This window comes from Lycium barbarum, chromosome 9, assembly GCF_019175385.1.
Source record: "Lycium barbarum isolate Lr01 chromosome 9, ASM1917538v2, whole genome shotgun sequence".
In the NCBI taxonomy this organism is placed as follows: Eukaryota; Viridiplantae; Streptophyta; class Magnoliopsida; order Solanales; family Solanaceae; genus Lycium; species Lycium barbarum.
This window is the reverse complement of record NC_083345.1, coordinates 82,017,620-82,033,716: the sequence shown is the minus strand read 5'-3', so window position 1 is coordinate 82,033,716 and position 16,097 is coordinate 82,017,620. Positions and strand designations below refer to the sequence as shown.

General features: G+C 37.1%; 1 long non-coding RNA gene across 1 annotated transcript; it reads left to right on the top strand.

The window, feature by feature from the left end:
- The first annotated feature begins 1,718 nt into the window (after nt 1-1,718).
- Nucleotides 1,719-12,449, top strand: LOC132611483 (uncharacterized). The gene is made up of 3 exons (XR_009571693.1): nt 1,719-1,885; nt 11,035-11,085; nt 12,110-12,449. It is a non-coding gene; the product is annotated as an uncharacterized LOC132611483 (long non-coding RNA).
- Nucleotides 12,450-16,097: the final 3,648 nt, after the last annotated feature.

The following is a 16,097-nucleotide window of genomic DNA, read 5'->3' as shown; positions in this document are numbered from 1 at the left end:
TAGAATGAATCCTCTTGAATGTAGATTTTGCGGGCTTTAGAGGAGAACGTTAAGAAAATAACGAGTCGTAAAGGTATGTTAAGGCTAACCCTTTCTTTCCAAAGGCATGATTTCCTTATTGTGAATCCATCTAAGATATCTGTAATGCCCTATTCCTACAAAATGCTAGAAGCTCATGACTTTCAAGGTTCTTAAGAGATTATTGATAAGAGTCCTTCATAATGATAATGATAATGATAATGATGATGATGATGATGGTGGTTATTCCATAATAGAAATCGAGGGTTTACCGACATTATGTCACCCCGATAGAGTTGTAAGGTTTCCTTTGGATACGCATGTATGTCATTGTGTGTATAGCTATTTTGTGACACCGAGCTTATATAGCTGGGTATGATATCTATTGCGCGCACACCACTGCAGTTGGGTATAGACAACACCGAGCCTTGTTATGGTCGAGTACGGACAACACCGAGCCTTGTTATGGTCTGGTACGGACAATACCGAGCCTTGCTATGGCCGGGTATGGGTGACACCGAACCTACATGGTCGGGTATGGTATCATTATATGTATATGTATGAAATGTTTCCCTTAGAGAAAGGTTAAGTATACATGGCAATCGTCTTAAGAGGTATTATGAGGTATAAAATGTTCTCCTTATCTTATGTTAGCTTCATGCTTTCATCATATTACTATTCATGTCTTACATACTCAGTACATTATTCGTACTGACGTCCTTTTGTTTATGGACGCTGCATTCATGCTCGCAGGTAGACAGGGAGACAAACCAGACCGTTAGGCTGCTTCATCAGTGATTGCATAGAAGTGCTCCATTTGATCCGGAGTTGCAATAGTTGGTATTATTCTTTTTGTGTACATATATGGGCATAGCGGGGTCCTGTCCCGTCTATATGATATTACATACTCTTCGTAGAGGCTCGTAGACAGATGTGTATATCTAGATATCCCATAGCCTTATCGGTTCACATTTTGTATATCATTTTTTATGGCCTTGTCGGCTTGTATATATATGGGCATAATTAATGATGTTTATATAGATGTGCCTAAGTTTGATGGAACTTGTGTCATTTGGTTTATGGTAATTATGAATTAGCCATGCGACTCACCTAGATGTGATTATGAGAGTATGATAACAGGTGCTCAGTAGGGTAGTTCCGGGTGCCCGTCATGGCCCTTCGGTTGGGTCGTGACAGTTGACACCTAATTTTTGACCTCCCATAACTTGCTTTGATTACCCAGAGTTCTTGAATATCAAACAGAGTGAAATATGTGATTTTAGAAGTCAAAATAATTTTATAAAATTATTTAGGTAATATTTTACCAATTTATTTCTTGATGAAGTAATTTCCATAATATTATAAATTAATTTAAGTATTTTACAACTATGATGTTCTGCTAAAATTAACCAAGAGAAAATAATTTACAACAATTATTTATTTAATTGTTTAAATTGTCAATTGTTTTCACTCTATTTTCAAGGAAATTGATTAATTAAAATAAATAATACTTTTGCCTCTCAAATTTCAATTTCTGCATAATCAAGTTATATTGACAATTTTTAAATTAATCATAATTGTTTTAGATAACTAATTTGGTTATATTTGTAAATTGCTTATGATGTGTTAATTATGGCTACACCAATATATGTATTCATTTCACGCCAGACATCCCCTTAATCCCTTACCCCTTTCTTTTCCTAAAAACCCTAGGCGCCGCCTCGAGAGATTTCTCTCTCTTCGTGTCATTCATGCCGGAAATAGCAATGTTTGTGGGCCAACAAGGCTTGTGCAGTCTTAGTATGGTTTTTTGGGGCAAAGCAATTAATTCTTGCCCACTTTCCACCGCGATTCAACCAGAAACACGGTATAACCCTCTCCTTCTCTCTATTTCTTTGCTTTTTCTGAGTATCAACAGTCAAAACTCTGTAAATCTTTAATTATTTTTGTTTGCATTTTTTTGAAATCGTGGGTATTGATTGGTCCATGATAAACCGAAGGGATCGACCCAATTTTAGGTCGATCTCGACCATTGATATGTTTTGTGAGTAAATCCTAACCTTTGAATGTTGAAACGAAGGCTGATTCTCAAATATTTGTGAAGGTCTCACATCGATTTGGGATTCAATTATAGGGTTCTTGGGATTCTATATAAAGAACCCCCAATCCACCATTTAAAGAGGAGGCGATTGAAAAAAATACATATTTACATATAAAAATTGAATAGCTAGGGTTTCAGCAGTTTGTTTGGAAACCTTTATTTTTTTATTTAGTTAAAAAATTTAAATACTTGTGCATGCTGTGTGGCTGAGGGTGGAGAAAAAAATTTCTTCAAGTTTATTCTTGGCTAGGTTGCGCATCAAAGAGGTGACCTTTCTTTTCCCTTAGTTATTTTTAGTTTATTTTTAGTCATTTATATATTCTAATACTTGTATAGCTTAATGCTCGGGTTATTTGTGATGCCTTTAGTCTTATAAATTCTAGTTTTGTTTTAGCTTAATCTTGTTTTACTTAGTTCTGTAATGGTTTAGTCTTATGTGCACTTAGAAGATAGTTATGTAGATTTTAAGAACTAATTTACATATCCTATGATTAATTAATGAATTAGTTTTAGGTAAATAACCTATTAGTCATGTAAATATGTGTCTAACTTCTTCATGATCAGTGGTTTGAGTTTTCTTGTTAAACCATGCCTCTTCTGGTTTATGATGGCTTTGAGTATGACCTATGTGTTCAAGAATTAGTTAGTTAAGAGTCTTTTTTTAATTATATCTAGTTAACCCTGGTCAGTCATATGTGACATAACCTAGAGTCTGTTTGATCTTGTTTTCTCCTACTTGGTTTCCTGTCTATATATTGTTATAAGTTCACTAAGTATATGTGTGTGGATAATGGCCATGCTAACTAGCTAGTATGCCTCTATGATTAGAAAGTAATGATTTGGTTTATAGTCTTCTTGCTTATTTCATAGGATTAGGTCTGCTCTAAGTGGAATCATTCATGAAATCTGGGTTTACTTAACGAAGTTTGAATCATCTACATTTTGAATAAAAGTAATGTGCCATGATTAACCTGTTGTTATCCCAGTTTATGGATTTGTTGGCTTTTAATGTAACTGAGTTATTTGAGAATGTTTTGAAGGGTTGGGTTTTAGTCACTTGTCCCCTTATGAACCTGAAAAGGCATGCTAATGTGAAGTCTTAGTTAATCTGAGGAGTATCATTAGTATTCTCTCCTTAGTTAGTTCATGTATATCATCTCCTAATATGGTTGAGTGGCATGATGGGTGTTGTGACTCTGGAATACATCTGATTTCAAATCATTCATTTAAAAGAAGAAGTTTGGTACTGTCACATGATATTTTAAATGAGAGTAAGGTTTACTACTTAAACTAAGTGATTAGAAAATGGTAATAGATAAGTTTAAGCATCTGATAGTTTCAAAATTGTTGGTCACAACATGCTTGTAAAGTTCATCACCCTTACTTGGTTTTTAATGAGTCTCAGTTAATGTTTTAGGAGTCTTTTATCATGTTTAAAAACCAATTCTGTTTGATGTTTTGATTCAACTTGGCCCATGAATAGCCACTATTTTCCCTGTTTGAGTCCAGCCTTGTGCTTTTACATGATCCACTCAAAATGTGAAGCTAAGTGAGTATGCAATACTTCCTCTTTTTTTTGTTGAGTTCTGTTTCAAAAAGGTTTTCAAAGACTAGTGAAAAGCTATGCTTTAAACTGAATCCATTTTACTCTTTCTTTTATTTGGGACACTGTTTAAGAATGAAACACTCAGGCTTGATTTACTTGGTCAGTCTTCTTTGTTTAGATTTTGTGCCTGGTTGCATTTTTCCTGTCAGAAGAGTTAAACATTTTTTTTTGCTGAAAGATGACCTGTTTGGATTTTGAAATTGCTTTGGGATTCCTAGTTGTTCTCCTGTGTTAGGGATCTTTGTTTTGGCAAAAAATGCTCAATTTGTAATTGGTCTATGAGACTTTACAACTGGAACATTTTGAATTGTTGGAGAACTGTCAAACCTCTTTTTCTGGCAAAGTTTATTTGCTATGTTGATTTTAAAATAATCTAACTTAAGTAGTTGATAACTTGATAGGTGGCTGTTTAGTCATTTTGTTTTGGCTTGCTTAGTTATTTTGTTTTGGCTTGTTTAGTCACTTTGTTTTGGCTTAAATGGTTTCACCTATTCACTAAGGTGAAGAACAATACTTGTCCCTTATGAAATATTGGTTTGAGCTATACTGTGTTGTTTCACCTTAAAGATAACTAAAGAAGAGTTCTACGCAGTGCACTCAAGTATGCTAAAGTCTATCAAATGAGTATAGCAGTCCTATTTTTTTGTCATATTGACAAGTGATAGGGGATTTAAAACTTGGCTTCTTTGGGGAGTTGGACAAGTTCTGGGAACTGTTACTAACTTGATGACTTGTGTTTGACACCTAATGGCTGTTAATTGTTTCTCTTTGGAATCTAGTCACTCATTACTTAAGTTCATAGCTTGTGTTACTTGCTTAAAGAATATCTCCTTGAATTGGTTAAGTGTTGATGCTATTAGATGTATTGTTTCTGTAACTGTGTCTTATCTCTTTCTTTTATCATGACTGTGTGATAGAAGTGCTTAAACCTTTCATCAATCCTACTTGAGCTTAATAGGATGTTAATGTCTGATAAGATAACCAAGTCTGTTAAAATGCACACTTAGACATATTGATTAGAAGGCTGTTTGTTGACACCATTCATGTATACTTCATCTCCCATAATACTGTGAGCCTAACACATAATTGGAGAGGCAAAACAACACTTGGGGATGAAGCTCAGACCTTCCCTGGTGTCTACCATGCCTGGGGTTCCTAGAAACCCCTTGGATCTTGTGTGGCATCAGGAACAAGAGGGTAAGAGCTTTCCCTTTTGGGCTGTTCTAATCTCTCCATGGGTGTGTAAATCCATAGTATGTTGGTTGGTGGTGGTGTATGTTTGTTTGATTAACATTATTCACTTTTTGCTTAGAGAAGTAGCCTTATGTGTTTGTTATATTTACCCTTTATTTCTGGGCTTTGAATCTGTTACTATAGGCTTATATAAGTTAAAGGGAACTCGGAATAGTTTATTTCTCCTCATCTCCTCACAATACATTAATTTTCTTCCATGTACACTAGGTGATATACCAAAATATACAGAGTATATTCACCTCTATACCCTCACAGGTGTATAGAAGTGAATATATTTAGTATACTTAAGATATATCATTCCTACCCTTCATGAATATGGGCCTGTACTGTGTCAGTTAAGTCTCTTGGGTCGACTGTTTTGTTTTTGTTTGGGCTCTTCTAGCATTTTAAATGAGTTAGTATACTTGGGCTGAATATTTCTCTTTCGTGAGGAAATAGTCCATGTGGGCTTTGAGATTTACTTTATCATTTTGCGGCTTACACTTTTTTTTTCTGCCAGAAGTTATGTGACCATTTAACGACCTATTTGTTTAAGTTTATGCATTTGTTCGGCCTGAATATAAATTGTTTTCTTTGTGATTTAGTATCCTTACTTTGGCCAAATACTAATCCTAGTCTTTTGTATGTTTCATGGGAACCAACTTTGGGCCCTTCTGGCCGTCTCTTGCATCATTATGTGTTGGGCTTAAGGCCCGACCTCCCTCTCTTTGATCGAGTCCGCTAAAGCGTAGGAAGGGAAGCAAATATTCATTTTGAAAGGCCCAGCCAATGAGTGAAAATGGCACTGATGGGCTTAAGGCCCAACCTCCCTCTCTTTGATCGAGTCCACTAAAGCATAGGAAGGGAAGCAAATATTCATTTTTGCTAAATTTTTCCTTGAAATTATGATATGATATAAAAATGACATCTTTTGCGGAAAACTAAAACATTTGTAAACAAATAAGTACATTAATCACATATTGAAGCTCGTAGGTCAACCGTATTCTACAGATCTTTAATACTAGGGTGCGTAAAACCTTCCCTAGGGGATCACCAGAACCCTTACCTCAACTTTGGTCCAAAAGATTTTTACTTATTTTTGAAAAAATCTTTAAACCCGGTTTTCCTAGTTTTCCATAATAAATTAGGTGGCGACTCTAAAAAAAAAAATACTAAATCCAATTAGAGCACCAACAACCTCGTAGTAACTTTTATGCCTTACCCGCGTAAAAGCAAATCATAACAGTTATTAGCTTGCCACTTGGCTTAACTACGTTGCTTGTACCTCTCCTATTTTATATATATAGATTTTATTATACGTATTTCTTAATATCCGAGTTTTCATTAAGTAGGAGTTTGGCCATTAAACCAAATATTTTTCACTTTATTTGGTATTTTGGAGTTGGAGTTGAAGATGGAGTTGTGTTTGGTTATAGTTTTTGCAAAGAATATTTGATTGTTTGAATGTATTGAAAGTGAAAAAAGTGAAGAAAAATAAGTTTTGGTTGTTTTCCAAATTCCAAGTACAACTTTATTTGAAATTTTTATGGCCAAATACCATGAAAAAAAATTCCAAAAAAAAAATGAATAATTCTCATGGACAAACAGGCCCTTAAATGAGTTGTATTCAGAGTATAGTTTTTGCCTTTAGCAAACTATTGTTTTATGGACTAACATTTGTCACCGAGTCCAAGGATTTGATTTTTTGGACTTTTCTGCAAGTTGGTAGTATACTAGATTTATTTAGAAATGAGTGGTATATATGTTACCAACTAGATGGAAGGACGGTCGTGCTCAGCACGAGCCCAAAATGTAAATTTTATTGGGGAAAGAACATCAATGCCCACTACACACAAAATAATTATCCTTTCATACCCCCCTTTTACTTTCATACCTCCATTTACCCTTTTTTTTTTTTTGGTAAATAAGAACTTTTATATTACCAAAAGGATATGATCAGTACAATGCAGAAGAGAAAACTGAGCACTGGACAACTGAGCCCCAGTGCTTCAGTTACACTTTTTCAACTAGAAGCTAAAATAAACACTAAAAAAATTTATCCCACTTCATGAACAAAAAAACAACTAATACTAAGGATAAAAGTTATGTTGATCCAACCATTTGGCTATCCTCGTAGAACCATAGCCTCTAAAGTGTACTGCTTGGACTATCACTTTGACAATGCTATCTACCGTATGTCTTTAGTTCTGAAACACCCTCAGGTTCTTTTCCCTCTAACTGCCATTGTCATTCTGTAGACCTCTACTTCTGCACTTTTCCCCTTTGCATACCTACTAGCCCATTGTATTTCCAGTTCCTAGCAGGTGGGAGTTCTATTAACATTCTGCCACTTTAACAGTTTTGACCAGACCCACGAAGAGAATTGGCATGAGAAGAATAGATGAGAGTGACTATCATCAGCTTGTTCACAAAGTAGACAGCCTGTACTTGCAGTAATCCCCCACTTTACCAACCTATCTCTTGTATACATTCTGGATTGTGCAGCAACTCTTAATATAAAGATCCACTTTGGTAATCCTATGTTGTTGCAGGTCAGCCTTCTCCACCCCACTTTTGGAAAGTCACCTCTAATTTTTAGGTAAATTTGCTTGATAAACAGTTGTTGCATCTGATGAAATTGCCCCATATTATACCCTGCAGACTCTACATACTTTGTTGCCTTCAATTTTTTTTTAACAATCCAGGATGCTTGCTTAGGGACATCCTCATATATATGTTTCTATTCTTCCCATAGTAACAGTGTATCCCTCTCACCCATAGCTTGTCTTTCTTAGGCCTAAGGCTCCGTAGAAGCTTGATTGTAGCTGCTTTGTTCCATATGTTAATGTTCAAGATATTAAGACCCCCTGTTTTCTTAGACTGGCATACTTTTTCCCAAGATATAAGTGCCTTCTTGGACAAATCAGCATCTCCTGTCCACAAGAAACTCCTACGAGTAGATTCAATGACCTTTATCACTTTCTTATGTAGCACAAAAACTTAAGCACAGAAGACTTGTATGGAAAACAGAACTGATTTAATCAATTGGGCTCTTCATGTATAGGAGAGAAACTTTGTGGTCCAAGACTTGATTCTTCCCAGAATCTTGTCTATTAAAGGCTTACACTGAACAATTGAGACTCTCTTAGTACTTAGGGGCACCCCTAAGTATCTAAAAGGAAGTCCCCCCCACTAAAGCCCAAAATTATCGTAATTTCCTCTTGAGTATCTCTTTCTATCCCACAACAATACACTGAACTTTTTGTAGGATTGGCAATCAGATCAGAGGTTTGAGAAAAACACTGAAATTGGTCATAAAGCAGTTGCAATGAGCTACTATCCCCTCTACGGAAAAGAAGCAGATCATCTGCAAAAGCTAACTGAACTATGTTCAACTTGGCACACTTGGGATGATAGTTGAAGTCAGGGACATGTTGCAACTATTTTAACAACCTACTGAGATATTCCATACTCAAAACAAAAAGGAAAGGGGACAGGGGATCCCCCTGTCTTAATCCTTTTTTAGCATCAAAGGGTTGAGATGGTTTACTATTTATAATGATGGAATAAGAAACAGAAGTCACACAGCTCATTATCTAGCCCACAAATATACCAGGGAAATTGAGATTGTGCAAAATTTGTTCTAGGTATGGCCATTCAACTAAGTCATATGCCTTTTGCATGTCAATTTTGAGCATGCATCTGGGTGACATACCTCTCCTCCCATACCCCTTCACCAGCTTATGGCTTAGAAGTATATTATCAGTAATGACTTTTCCTGGCACAAAACCTGCTTGGCTATAGTCGACTAGGCAATCCATTACATTTTGCATTCTCTTAGTCAGAACTTTAGATATAATCTTATAGAGCATTGTACAATAGGAAATTGGACTAAACTCTTTAATAGAAGAGGGATTTTGTACCTTGGGTATTAAAGTGACAGTGGTGCAGTTAATTGAATTGAACAACTTGGAATCTTGAAAGAACTGCAGTACTGCATTAGTGATTTCCTCTCCTATAATAGACCAGGTGTTCTTGAAAAAAAGGCATTAAAGCCATCACAACCTGGTGCTTTTGGCTCAGAAATATCATGTAGTACCATATACACCTCTTCTCTTGTAACGGGAGCTATAAGTTTGACCTGCTGATCCCTATGAAGGATTTTCCCAGAATTCATCACTCTAGGATTGATTGAAGGTAGTTGCTCTGCACATGTCCCCAGCAGGTTCTTGTAGAAACCAATTGCTTCATTTTCTATTTCTTTATCAGAGGTCAACACCTCTCCTGTACTTGACACTAACCTGGTATTATGGTTCTGTGCTATCCTGCTTTGGATGCTAGCATAGAAATAAGCAGAATTAGTGTCTCCTAGTTTCAACCACTACGCCCTTGACTTCTGCTTGAGGATACTTTCCTCCACAATAATCCACTTCTCTAACTCATGTTTCAACATTTTCTCTTGAGCAAACAAGCTGGGATCATTGAGATTCACTCTAAGCTTCTCTTGTAGCTCTTCCAATTGATGTCTAGTGCCCTGTATTCTAGTTTCCACTTTAGAAAAATCCTGAGTATTTAGGTTCTTTATTTCTTCCTTCATTACTTTGAGCTTGTTCCAAATTCTAACCATGCCAATGTTGTGTGCTGGTTTGTCCCAAGACTCCTGAACAATGCTAAAAAAATCCTTAAAGTTGAAGAGGTGGTTCAAGAATCTGAAGGGTGAATAGGGCGAATAGTAACATTAAGCAGGGCATGATATGAAAAATGAATATCTTTAACTTCAACTTCCACCTGTGGCCAAGTGCTCATCCAAGCAGGATTGACCAGTGCCCTGTCAATTCTGCCATGGACATGTGAGTTGGTCTAGGTGAAGTGTTATATCCCGTATTTTGAACATTTGGATAAATCGAAATAATTGTGACTAGTAAGAGATAAGGCAATATTTTGATTTTATTTAATATATAAGTGTTCGTGAAAAATATTGATGCGGAAATATTGAGGAAGGCTAAGGGCAAAATTGGAAATTTGGAAAATAGTCTCATGAACTACAAAATATTAGTCATCAGTAATTGGGCTTGGAAAATCAAAAAAAAAAAAAGAGGCCCAAAGGGGGCCGGCCATAGGGGATGGGCCAAGGCCCATGTAGAAGCCAAATTAAGTAATAAAAGAGAGGGCCTATTATTTTGTCATCACATTTTAGAACATTCAAGAAAAACAAGAACTTGAGAGAGAGAGAGAGACAAGGGTTCGGCTAGAGGAGAAAAAGAAAGAAAAAATTTCAAGCCATCAATCTTTGATCCAAAAATTATATTTTTCTAGTATTCTTGCTAATTCAAGGGTCCTCTTCAACGTGGTACAATTATTAGAGCAAGAAAACTACTTTTGTGGCAAGTTCAAAATTCTAGTCAAGTGGAAATTTAAGGAAAAAGGTAAGAATTCATATTCTTTTATATGTTATGGAAGGTTTATATATGTTGTAGTAAGTAGAATTGAATGCAAATCATGGAAATGATGTGTGTTGTGTGTGGCCGTGTGGGTGTGTGTGTTGAATGGTGGCCGTGTGGTTATTGAATGGTGGAGGAGAGGTGAATTAATTCTTATTTAGCATGTTAGTTGTGTTGTTGTGGCCGTTATGATGTAAATGAAGGTTTAATGGTTCAGGTTGGCATGGAAATTGGTTGTAGGTTGTTGTAGGAAATTATGTGATTTTAGTATGATTTATGTAGTTGTGAGAATGAAGTTGCTAAAGTATGAATTTATGTTGTAGTTTATGAATTTGAAAGAAGGAAATGTGTTGTTATAGCTTTTGTTGCATTTGTAGAGTTTCGGGTGGAATATAGTTGGTTGGATAGTTTTGAATGTTGTTCGGGTTACTAATGTTAAAATATGTTCCAAATTGATTGTTGGTATTGTTGAAATGATTGTTGGTATGGTTGTTGATAAATTTGGCGAGTTGAATTCTCGGGGTTGTTGTATTTACAGGGGAGATGCTGCCGAAATTTCTGTAGATAAGTACTAGTTAGAATTGAAGTTCTAAGTACTTGTAGCTAACGTTTGGTAATTAATGACGTCATTGTAGATCTTGGGGAGCTCGAGACTTGAGTTGCGATTAGCTTAGGAGGCGAGCGAGGTATGTAAGGCTTAACCTTTTCTTCTTTGGCATGATCCTTATGAAATAAATATATGACGCATATGAACGATTTCAGAAAGATTCTTATTCTTAGAGCCACTAGGATGGCTAACGTTCTTGATTTCTCATAAGTTGTTCCGTATGGTTTTGATATGTATCCATGATGTCCGATGACGTGTATCTATGATGTCCGGAGTTTGGCCAATATGTTTCCGAATAGCATTTGAGGAACAAATGATATGACTATAGTTTTGACCTTCCAAATGTTAACACATTCGATTGCTCCATCGAGCCTTTGATATGTTTCGATACGTACATAAGACTCCAAAAGTTCTATTTGATTTGATCCATAACAATATCCAAAAGATTTTTGACATGATTATGGCTTTGATTTTCCATAAATGGCTTCTGAAACGTTTATAGAACGTTCTGTACTTTAAACGTTCGTAACTTTCTCATACTAGGTCGGATCGACCCGAAACTTGTTTCTGAGCCTTCAGGGGTCGGTAAGTATGTATATCCATTGAGTCTTGATTTATGTGCATGTGGTTTCTCACTACTCTGCTCGTGCATACTACTATGACATTGTTCGCCGGGTCCCGGGCCGGTTTTGTCGTCGTGCGCACTATGTTATATTCGGCAGTATGATGTGTTACGGTTCGCAGAGCCACTTATTAAAGGGCCGGGTACCGCCTATATATGATGTTATGATGTGTTATGGCGTATGATGTGTTATGATGTTACGATATGTGTCGGGGTTGTACGGAGATTTGAAGCCTTCTGGAGTATGATGTGTTGTGGCGCCAGCGTCGGAGTGGCGACCACGTTCCTGAGACATATGCATGATTTTTTTTATTTGCATTATCTATGTTTTCAGAACAAGCTTTGATATACTGATTCTGTAATCATTTTCCATACTCCTTATTTCAGTTATGATTTGAATTAGTATATTTCATGCTTTACATACTCAGTACCTATTTCGTACTGACCCACTTTCTTCGGGGGCTGCGTTTCATGCCCGTAGGTGCAGACGTTCGTTCTGGTGACCCGCCAGTGTAGGATACCTATTCTGCTACTTTGGAGCGCTCCCTTTGATCCGGAGCCCATATTTTTGGTACATATCTTTGTTGTACATGTTTCTGTATATATATGACTATTTGGGGTACGGCGGGGCCCTGTCCCGTCATATGTTTCTGTTGTGGTTTGTAGAGGCCTGTAGACTTATATGTGGGTCATGGGTCATTATTGTTCGTTTATGTCTGTGATCGGTGTCTTAAGCGGTCCGTTTGCTGTGATGGCCGATACGGCCCATATGTGTGTGTCTGGACGTATATATTTTGGGCGATGTGTTTTCCGTCAGCCTCGCCGGCTTCTGTATGATATTTTGCTATATATGACCGCTTAAGACGACATCTGATTTCAATATCTGCATAACTTAATGTATGCTGAATACAGATAAGTCCTTGATATATCGATTTGGTAAGTGAGTGTGTATGGGTGTCCAGCTAGGGCACTAGTCACGGCCCACGGGGTTGGGTCGTGACATGAAGAATCTGCCAACTGACTTCATGATGATAAGGCCAATATTGTCCAGCATCTCAGTAAAATCTCTTACTTCAGCATCTTGGACTTGACATCCCCCCATCCTATCCTTCTCTCCTAGAACAGCATTGAAATCCCTCATGATAAGCCATGGAGGCTGTATACTTGCTTCCATACTCTCTAAGGCTTGCCAAAGTGGTTTCCTATCTATAATGGTATGCATTCCATATACAGCCGTGAACTCAATCCCCAAATTAATTGTGAGATCCCTCAGTGAACATTGCATAAACTGAGGCTGCATTAATCAGACCCAAGTCTACCTTACTAGGATCCCATGTTAGCCAAATCCTTCCCCTATTATTATGATCATAGTTGTCATGCCATCTCCAATTTGGAAGTACCAGCTTCATAATTTTTAATGCCTTCTGCTTTGCTACTCTATGTTCTATGACAGCTATAACTGTAATTCTGTCTTTATTCACTATTCTACTAAACTCCTCGTGCTTGAAAAGCTTATTAAAACCCCTTACATTCCAGGTTGTTATGATCATTGAGATGGCTTAGATGGATCAAGGGCCTTTTCCCTAGTACTATTACTACCTTGTCCAGCATCATGACTATTCATTGCAGCTAGAAATATCTGTTGGAATGTAGCGTCTTTGAGGGGAATAAACCCATTTGCAGTTTCCACAACTTGTTCTTGAGGCAATGGGATTCTACTAGTTGTTTTCCCTTTTACTTGTTGCCACCCTTCATTTGCATTATCTTGGTTGTCATCTGTTTGAGTATTCCCAGAGCATGTTTCTCCAGTAATCTGAACAGTCCCATCCTTCTTCTGCCAAGTTTGCTTAGCCTTCTTAGCAGCTCCTTTAGGCCCCTTGTTTTCTACTCTGGGCTTGTGTGGCTTCTGGTGCTGTTTAGGCTTTGGTTCTTGACATATATGACCAATCTGACAACATGAGGGGCAATATTGAGGCCACCATTCATAGCTAACTGTCACGCCCCAAAACCCACCCTAGACGTGACCGGCATCCGACGTCATGAACAACATCGGAAGAACCTAAACAACACAATAATAATACTTGAACCCGCCAGGTTCAACATTCGCCTCCAATAGTTCATAAATTGAATGTAACAAATCCTGAATACATGAACTAAATCAGCGGAAATCTTTAATATCATAAAAGTTAATCAAAATGTGACAACGCCCAAGAGTTAACAAAACTCAACAACTACCCACAAGAATATATACTATGGAGCTTTTAGGATAAAGAGGTAATAGTTCGACTCATCAAGACGCAGCCCAAAAACTAATAATAAATGAGCAACATAATAGGGTGTCCCACGAATGAACGTGTGGGCTCACCAAATCAGCAGCAACAGCAAGTCCTTCCTAAGCGCCTGAAGTATCAAGAACCTGCTCTTCTCTGTTACCTAACATACCATAAAAAACAACAATGGTATGCCTGAGTACTTCGTACTCAGTGAGTGCCTCGGGGAAAATAAGTAATATAAAAATAAAATATAATAATACATACAGAAATCAGTTCTGAAAAGATAGTATAAAAACTGTCATTCCATTTTATGATTCTTAATATCGTTTGTTGAACAGTTTATAAAGCCATTCCAAAATCCCGGTTTCAATTATGCTTTAAATCGATCAGACATAAATATCAGTTCCATAATAAAGATGGATATCACAATCGCCCATATAGGCCCAACTCAATATCAACAACATTGCGTAATACACCGGAATATGGATTCACGGTGGCTACTCTTCCTCCCGAATAGCAAGGCACACTGCGCAATTCACCGGAATATGGATTCACGGTGGCTACTCTTCCTCCCGAATAGCAAGGCAATTAATACACCCCAGGTAGCGAACCCGGAAGTGGCCACTCTTCCTCACGAATGGCAAGGCAATTAATACACTAGGATCCATAGTGGCTACTCTTCCTCCCGAATAGCAAGGCAAACACAACAACAAAGTCCATGGCATAGAAGTCGATTCACAATTTGTCTCAAAGTAGTCACACCATCAATAACATTAAAGTTCATTATGCCATATCGAAAGAATAAGTCATTCCAATCAAAGTTTTGAAAACGTATAACTTCTTTACCAATGATTTCCATGTCCCAATTCATCAATGAGAATGTCATCACCAACTCTTAACCATCATTATTAAGCATCTCTCATAGATGAAAACATTCATAATATCTTATACATATATAGGGTTTGTTACAATCTAGGTTTAATGTGGGTTTGTCCCCTCACACACATTAACCACCATTTAGACATGAATTAGAGTCCAAGAAACATGAAAAGATTACTTTTACTTTCATTCATTAAAAAATCTTGAATAAAATTTATACTTCCAACAATGGTTTCAAAAGTTACTTTCATTCAAAATAAGTTTTTAAAAGAGAGACATACCTTAATTTGTTAAACAAGGTTTAACAATTCACTTTTCTAATGAAGAACACCCAAACCAGCTTGAATCACTTTGGGAAGAATTATGTTGCAAACCTTAGGTTTTGATCACACAAATCATGTTAAGAATCATGGGTTTGATGTTAGAATGATTTAGTAATGTTAAGGATGCCCTTGCCTTTGATTTGAAGACCTGGGGGAATGATTTTCGTCCTTAGGGTTGTTTAGGAAGTGGAGGAATAAACAAAACAAGGGTCTTATTTATATTTTTCTAGTGAAAACGGGCCAAAGGACGCCTCTGAAGGACGGACCGTCCTTCGTGTTACGGACCGTCCTTTGGACCGTCCCTTGGTGGAAATTTCCAGAGAGGTTCTGGAAATTTTTGAGACGTTACGGCTCTTGTTACGGCCCGTAACACGTGTTACGGTCCGTAACGTCTCACCGTAACACAGGTAAAATTTCCAGCGAAGATAGGCTTCAGTAAAACGGGCATAACGTTTTGTACGCAGATTTGTTTGGGCTGGGAGACCTGCCGTTGGAAAAATATTTCAAAGATCTACAACGTTCATGAAGGAAGTTTTTCCAAATTCGCAACACATTTTCATGAAAATCGCCCAGAAGACAGACCTACCAAAACTTAGGCGAATTTATGAGCCCTTAAGAACTTCACTAGTTGGTTTGACTTCAAAACGACCATCCTCCACCCGAATTCATCAAGAATGGATTCATATAGATATAATATCATCTTAATACTAGATTTTACACATTCACACCTAGTTCAAGTGTACGAGGTGTTACATTATCCCCCCTTAAGATCATTCGTCCTCGAATGACGATAGTATTCTAGGAAGGTAATTAATCAACACGAATTTAACCACACAATCACCTTGTGCACGAATGTTTCAAAACTTAACTCATACCCGAAATAGGGAACAAGTGCGGATATCTCTTCTTCATGTCATCTTCCGCTTCCCAAGTAGTTTCCTCAGTATTATGATTTCGCCATAACACTTTGACCGACGCAACATCCTTTATTCTC